Consider the following 8,422-nt stretch of genomic DNA (forward strand, 5'->3'; position numbering starts at 1 on the left):
GGAGCTTGTACCTCCCCATATATATGTATGGAGTGGAGTTTGCTAGTGAAAAGAAACTTTGTGTTCCCAACAAGCTAGGTTAATACGGCTTTCACACACACTTATCTCTCAGAACTGAGCATGTGGAGAGACGTTCGTTCATCTAGCACAATGGGAACGGGTTGCAGGAGAAACTTTTACTCTGGTTTCTCAGTCTGTTTCCTAGTGCCGTTTTGAAGTTCCAGCAGTTTTCACTGTAAAACCGAGTTGGAGCTAGTACCTCCCCATATATATGTATGGAGTGGAGTTTGCAAGTGAAAAGAAACTTTGTGTTCCCAACAAGCTAGGTGAAGGCCGGCGTTCACACACACTTATCTCTCAGAAATGAGCATGTGGAGAGACGTTCGTTCATCTAGCACAAAGGGAACGGGTTGCAGGAGAAACTTTTACTCTGGTTTCTCAGTCTGTTTCCTAGTGCCGGTTTGAAGTTCCTGCAGTTTTCACTGTAAAACCGAGTTGGAGCTAGTACCTCCCCATATATTTGTATGGAGTGGAGTTTGCTAGTGAAAAGAAACTTTGTGTTCCCAACAAGCTAGTTGAAGGACGGCTTTCACACACACTTATCTCTCAGAACTGAGCATGTGGAGAGACGTTCGTTCATCTAGCACAAAGGGAACGGGTTGCAGGAGAAACTTTTACTCTTGTTTCTCAGTCTGTTTCCTAGTGCCGGTTTGAAGTTCCTGCAGTTTTCACTGTAAAACCGAGTTGGAGTTAGTACCTCCCCATATATATGTATGGAGTGGAGTTTGCAAGTGAAAAGAAACTTTGTGTTCCCAACAAGCTAGGTGAAGGCCGGCTTTCACACACACTTATCTCTCAGAAATGAGCATGTGGAGAGACGTTCGTTCATCTAGCACAAAGGGAACGGGTTGCAGGAGAAACTTTTACTCTGGTTTCTCAGTCTGTTTCCTAGTGCCGGTTTGAAGTTCCTGCAGTTTTCACTGTAAAACCGAGTTGGAGCTAGTACCTCCCCATATATATGTATGGAGTGGAGTTTGCTAGTGAAAAGAAACTTTGTGTTCCCAACAAGCTAGGTGAAGGACGGCTTTCACACACACTTATCTCTCAGAACTGAGCATGTGGAGAGACGTTCGTTCATCTAGCACAAAGGGAATGGGTTGCAGTGGAAACTTTTACTCTGGTTTCTCAGTCTGTTTCCTAGTGCCGGTTTGAAGTTCCTGCAGTTTTCACTGTAAAACCGAGTTGGAGCTAGTACCTCCCCATATATATGTATGGAGTGGAGTTTGCAAGTGAAAAGAAACTTTGTGTTCCCAACAAGCTAGGTGAAGGACGGCTTTCACACACACATATCTCTCAGAACTGAGCATGTGGAGAGACGTTCGTTCATCTAGCACAAAGCGAACGGGTTGCAGGAGAAACTTTTACTCTGGTTTCTCAGTCTGTTTCCTAGTGCCGGTTTGAAGTTCCTGCAGTTTTCACTGTAAAACCGAGTTGGAGCTAGTAACTCCACATATATATGTATGGATTGGAGTTTGCAAGTGAAAAGAAACTTTGTGTTCCCAACAAGCTAGGTGAAGGACGGCTTTCACACACACTTATCCCTCAGAACTGAGCATGTGGAGAGACGTTCGTTCATCTAGCACAAAGGGAACGGGTTGCAGGAGAAACTTTTACTCTGGTTTCTCAGTCTGTTTCCTAGTGCCGGTTTGAAGTTCCTGCAGTTTTCACTGTAAAACCGAGTTGGAGCTAGTACCTCCCCATATATATCTATGGAGTGGAGTTTGCAAGTGAAAAGAAACTTTGTGTTCCCAACAAGCTAGGTGAAGGACGGCTTTCACACACACTTATCTCTCAGAACTGAGCATGTGGAGAGACGTTCGTTAATCTAGCACAAAGCGAACGGGTTGCAGGAGAAACTTTTACTCTGGTTTCTCAGTCTGTTTCCTAGTGCCGGTTTGAAGTTCCTGCAGTTTTCACTGTAAAACCGAGTTGGAGCTAGTACCTCCCCATATATATGTATGGAGTGGAGATTGCAACTGAAAAGAAAATTTGTGTTCCCAACAAGTTAGGTGAAGGGTGGTTTTCACACACACTTATCTCTCAGAACTGAGCATGTGGAGAGACGTTCGTTCATCTAGCACAAAGGAACGGGTTGCAGGAGAAACTTTTACTCTGGTTTCTCAGTCTGTTTCCTAGTGCCGGTTTGAAGTTCCTGCAGTTTTCACTGTAAAACCGAGTTGGAGCTAGTACCTCCCCATATATATGTATGGAGTGGAGTTTGCAAGTGAAAAGAAACTTTGTGTTCCCAACAAGCTAGGTGAAGGACGGCTTTCACACACACTTATCTCTCAGAACTGAGCATGTGGAGAGACTTTCGTTCATCTAGCACAATGGGAACGGGTTGCAGGAGAAACTTTTACTCTGGTTTCTCAGTCCGTTTCCTAGTGCCGGTTTGAACTTCCTGCAGTTTTCACTGTAAAACCGAGTTGGAGCTAGTACCTCCCCATATATATGTATGGAGTGGAGTTTGCAAGTGAAAAGAAACTTTGTGTTCCCAACAAGCTAGGTGAAGGTCGGCTTTCACACACACTTATCTCTCAGAACTGAGCATGTGGAGAGACTTTCGTTCATCTAGCACAAAGGGAACGGGTTGCAGGAGAAACATTTACTCTGGTTTCTCAGTCTGTTTCCTAGTGCCGGTTTGAAGTTCCTGCAGTTTTCACTGTAAAACCGTGTTGGAGCTAGTACCTCCCCATATATATCTATGGAGTGGAGTTTGCAAGTGAAAAGAAACTTTGTGTTCCCAACAAGCTAGGTGAAGGACGGCTTTCACACACACTTATCTCTCAGAACTGAGCATGTGGATAGACGTTCGTTCATCTAGCACAAAGCGAACGGGTTGCAGGAGAAACTTTTACTCTGGTTTCTCAGTCTGTTTCCTAGTGCCGGATTGAAGTTCCTGCAGTTTTCACTGTAAAACCGAGTTGGAGCTAGTACCTCCCCATATATATGTATGGAGTGGAGTTTGCAAGTGAAAAGAAACTTTGTGTTCCCAACAAGCTAGGTGAAGGACGGCTTTCACACACACTTATCTCTCAGAACTGAGCATGTGGAGAGACGTTCGTTCATCTAGCACAATGGGAACGGGTTGCAGGAGAAACTTTTTCTCTGGTTTCTCATTCCGTTTCCTAGTGCCGGTTTGAAGTTCCTGCAGTTTTCACTGTAAAACCGAGTTGGAGCTAGTACCTCCCCATATATATGTATGGAGTGGAGTTTGCAAGTGAAAAGAAACTTTGTGTTCCCAACAAGCTAGGTGAAGGTCGGCTTTCACACACACTTATCTCTCAGAACTGAGCATGTGGAGAGACGTTCGTTCATCTAGCACAAAGGGAACGGGTTGCAGGGGAAACTTTTACTCTGGTTTCTCAGTCTGTTTCCTAGTGCCGGTTTGAAGTTCCTGCAGTTTTCACTGTAAAACGGTGTTGGAGCTAGTACCTCCCCATATATATCTGTGGAGTGGAGTTTGCAAGTGAAAAGAAACTTTGTGTTCCCAACAAGCTAGGTGAAGGACGGCTTTCACACACACTTATCTCTCAGAACTGAGCATGTGGAGAGACGTTCGTTCATCTAGCACAATGGGAACGGGTTGCAGGAGAAACTTTTACTCTGGTTTCTCAGTCCGTTTCCTAGTGCCGGTTTGAACTTCCTGCAGTTTTCACTGTAAAACCGAGTTGGAGCTAGTACCTCCCCATATATATGTATGGAGTGGAGTTTGCAAGTGAAAAGAAACTTTGTGTTCCCAACAAGCTAGGTGAAGGTCGGCTTTCACACACACTTATCTCTCAGAACTGAGCATGTGGAGAGACGTTCGTTCATCTAGCACAAAGGGAACGGGTTGCAGGAGAAACATTTACTCTGGTTTCTCAGTCTGTTTCCTAGTGCCGGTTTGAAGTTCCTGCAGTTTTCACTGTAAAACCGTGTTGGAGCTAGTACCTCCCCATATATATCTATGGAGTGGAGTTTGCAAGTGAAAAGAAACTTTGTGTTCCCAACAAGCTAGGTGAAGGACGGCTTTCACACACACTTATCTCTCAGAACTGAGCATGTGGATAGACGTTCGTTCATCTAGCACAAAGGGAACGGGTTGCAGGAGAAACTTTTACTCTGGTTTCTCAGTCTGTTTCCTAGTGCCGGATTGAAGTTCCTGCAGTTTTCACTGTAAAACCGAGTTGGAGCTAGTACCTCCCCATATATATGTATGGAGTGGAGTTTGCAAGTGAAAAGAAACTTTGTGTTCCCAACAAGCTAGGTGAAGGACGGCTTTCACACACACTTATCTCTCAGAACTGAGCATGTGGAGAGACGTTCGTTCATCTAGCACAATGGGAACGGGTTGCAGGAGAAACTTTTTCTCTGGTTTCTCATTCCGTTTCCTAGTGCCGGTTTGAACTTCCTGCAGTTTTCACTGTAAAACCGAGTTGGAGCTAGTACCTCCCCATATATATGTATGGAGTGGAGTTTGCAAGTGAAAAGAAACTTTGTGTTCCCAACAAGCTAGGTGAAGGTCGGCTTTCACACACACTTATCTCTCAGAACTGAGCATGTGGAGAGACGTTCGTTCATCTAGCACAAAGGGAACGGGTTGCAGGGGAAACTTTTACTCTGGTTTCTCAGTCTGTTTCCTAGTGCCGGTTTGAAGTTCCTGCAGTTTTCACTGTAAAACGGTGTTGGGGCTAGTACCTCCCCATATATATATCTATGGAGTGGAGTTTGCAAGTGAAAAGAAACTTTGTGTTCCCAACAAGCTAGGTGAAGGACGGCTTTCACACACACTTATCTCTCAGAACTGAGCATGTGGAGAGACGTTCGTTCATCTAGCACAAAGCGAACGGGTTGCAGGAGAAACTTTTACTCTGGTTTCTCAGTCTGTTTCCTAGTGCCGGTTTGAAGTTCCTGCAGTTTTCACTGTAAAACCGAGTTGGAGCTAGTACCTCCCCATATATATGTATGGAGTGGAGTTTGCAACTGAAAAGAAACTTTGTGTTCCCAACAAGCTAGGTGAAGGGTGGTTTTCACACACACTTATCTCTCAGAACTGAGCATGTGGAGAGACGTTCGTTCATCTAGCACAAAGGGAACGGGTTGCAGGAGAAACATTTACTCTGGTTTCTCAGTCTGTTTCCTAGTGCCGGTTTGAAGTTCCTGCAGTTTTCACTGTAAAACCGAGTTGGAGCTAGTACCTCCCCATATATATGTATGGAGTGGAGTTTGCAACTGAAAAGAAACTTTGTGTTCCCAACAAGCTAGGTGAAGGTCGGCTTTCACACACACTTATCTCTCAGAACTGAGCATGTGGAGAGACGTTCGTTCATCTAGCACAAAGGGAACGGGTTGCAGGAGAAACATTTACTCTGGTTTCTCAGTCTGTTTCCTAGTGCCGGTTTGAAGTTCCTGCAGTTTTCACTGTAAAACCGTGTTGGAGCTAGTACCTCCCCATATATATCTATGGAGTGGAGTTTGCAAGTGAAAAGAAACTTTGTGTTCCCAACAAGCTAGGTGAAGGACGGCTTTCACACACACTTATCTCTCAGAACTGAGCATGTGGAGAGACGTTCGTTCATCTAACACAAAGCGAACGGGTTGCAGGAGAAACTTTTACTCTGGTTTCTCAGTCTGTTTCCTAGTGCTGGTTTGAAGTTCCTGCAGTTTTCACTGTAAAACCGAGTTGGAGCTAGTACCTCCCCATATATATGTATGGAGTGGAGTTTGCAAGTGAAAAGAAACTTTGTGTTCCCAACAAGCTAGGTGAAGGACGGCTTTCACACACACTTATCTCTCAGAACTGAGCATGTGGAGAGACGTTCGTTCATCTAGCAAATTGGGAACGGGTTGCAGGAGAAACTTTTACTCTGGTTTCTCAGTCCGTTTCCTAGTGCCGGTTTGAACTTCCTGCAGTTTTCACTGTAAAACCGAGTTGGAGCTAGTACCTCCCCATATATATGTATGGAGTGGAGTTTGCAAGTGAAAAGAAACTTTGTGTTCCCAACAAGCTAGGTGAAGGTCGGCTTTCACACACACTTATCTCTCAGAACTGAGCATGTGGAGAGACGTTCGTTCATCTAGCACAAAGGGAACGGGTTGCAGGGGAAACTTTTACTCTGGTTTCTCAGTCTGTTTCCTAGTGCCGGTTTGAAGTTCCTGCAGTTTTCACTGTAAAACCGTGTTGGAGCTAGTACCTCCCCATATATATCTATGGAGTGGAGTTTGCAAGTGAAAAGAAACTTTGTGTTCCCAACAAGCTAGGTGAAGGACGGCTTTCACACACACTTATCTCTCAGAACTGAGCATGTGGAGAGACGTTCGTTCATCTAGCACAAAGCGAACGGGTTGCAGGAGAAACTTTTACTCTGGTTTCTCAGTCTGTTTCCTAGTGCCGGTTTGAAGTTCCTGCAGTTTTCACTGTAAAACCGAGTTGGAGCTAGTACCTCCCCATATATATGTATGGAGTGGAGTTTGCAACTGAAAAGAAACTTTGTGTTCCCAACAAGCTAGGTGAAGGGTGGTTTTCACACACACTTATCTCTCAGAACTGAGCATGTGGAGAGACGTTCGTTCATCTAGCACAAAGGGAACGGGTTGCAGGAGAAACTTTTACTCTGGTTTCTCAGTCTGTTTCCTAGTGCCGGTTTGAAGTTCCTGCAGTTTTCACTGTAAAACCGAGTTGGAGCTAGTACCTCCCCATATATATGTATGGAGTGGAGTTTGCAAGTGAAAAGAAACTTTGTGTTCCCAACAAGCTAGGTGAAGGTCGGCTTTCACACACATTTATCTCTCAGAACTGAGCATGTGGAGAGACGTTCGTTCATCTTGCACAATGGGAACGGGTTGCAGGAGAAACTTTTACTCTGGTTTCTCAGTCTGTTTCCTAGTGCCGGTTTGAACTTCCTGCAGTTATCACTGTAAACCCGAGTTGGAGCTAGTACCTCCCCATATATATGTATGGAGTGGAGTTTGCAAGTGAAAAGAAACTTTGTGTTCCCAACAAGCTAAGTGAAGGACGGCTATCACACACACTTATCTCTCAGAACTGAGCATGTGGAGAGACGTTCGTTCATCTAGCACAAATGGAACGGGTTGCAGGAGAAACTTTTACTCTGGTTTCTCAGTCTGTTTCCTAGTGCCGGTTTGAAGTTCCTGCAGTTTTCACTGTAAAACCGAGTTTTAGCTAGTACCTCCCCATATATATGTATGGAGTGGAGTTTGCAAGTGAAAAGAAACTTTGTGTTCCCAACAAGCTAGGTGAAGGACGGCTTTCACACACACTTATCTCTCAGAACTGAGCACGTGGAGAGACTTTCGTTCATCTAGCACAAAGGGAACGGGTTGCAGGAGAAACTTTTACTCTGCTTTCTCAGTCTCTTTCCTAGTGCCGGTTTGAAGTTCCTGCAGTTTTCACTGTAAAACCGAGTTGGAGCTAGTACCTCCCCATATATATGTATGGAGTGGAGTTTGCAAGTGAAAAGAAACTTTGTATTCCCAACAAGCTAGGTGAAGGCCGGCTTTCACACACACTTATCTCTCAGAAATGAGCATGTGGAGAGACGTTCGTTCATCTAGCACAAAGGGAACGGGTTGCAGGAGAAACTTTTACTCTGGTTTCTCAGTCTGTTTCCTAGTGCCGTTTTGAAATTCCTGCAGTTTTCACTGTAAAACCGAGTTGGAGCTAGTACCTCCCCATATATATGTATGGAGTGGAGTTTGCTAGTGAAAAGAAACTTTGTGTTCCCTACAAGCTATGTGAAGGACGGCTTTCACACACACTTATCTCTCAGAACTGAGCATGTGGAGAGACGTTCGTTCATCTAGCACAAAGGGAACGGGTTGCAGGGGTAACTTTTACTTTTGTTTCTCAGTCTGTTTCCTAGTGCCGGTTTGAAGTTCCTGCAGTTTTCACTGTAAAACCGAGTTGGAGCTAGTACCTCCCTATATATATGTATGGAGTGGAGTTTGCAAGTGAAAAGAAACTTTGTGTTCCCAACAAGCTAGGTGAAGGACGGCTTTCACACACACTTATCTCTCAGAACTGAGCATGTGGAGAGACGTTCGTTCATCTAGCACAAAGGGAACGGGTTGCAGGAGAAACTATTACTCTGGTTTCTCAGTGTGTTTCCTAGTGCCGGGTTGAAGTTCCTGCAGTTTTCACTGTAAAACCGAGTTGGAGCTAGTACCTCCCCATATATATGTATGGAGTGGAGTTTGCAAGTGAAAAGAAACTTTGTGTTCCCAACAAGCTAGGTGAAGGACGGCTTTCACACACACATATCTCTCAGAACTGAGCATGTGGAGAGACGTTCGTTCATCTATCACAAAGGGAACGGGTTGCAGGAGAAACTTTTACTCTGGTTTCTCAGTCTGTTTCCTA

The sequence above is a fragment of the Camelus bactrianus genome, chromosome 8 (assembly GCF_048773025.1).
Source record: "Camelus bactrianus isolate YW-2024 breed Bactrian camel chromosome 8, ASM4877302v1, whole genome shotgun sequence".
Lineage (NCBI taxonomy): Eukaryota > Metazoa > Chordata > Mammalia > Artiodactyla > Camelidae > Camelus > Camelus bactrianus.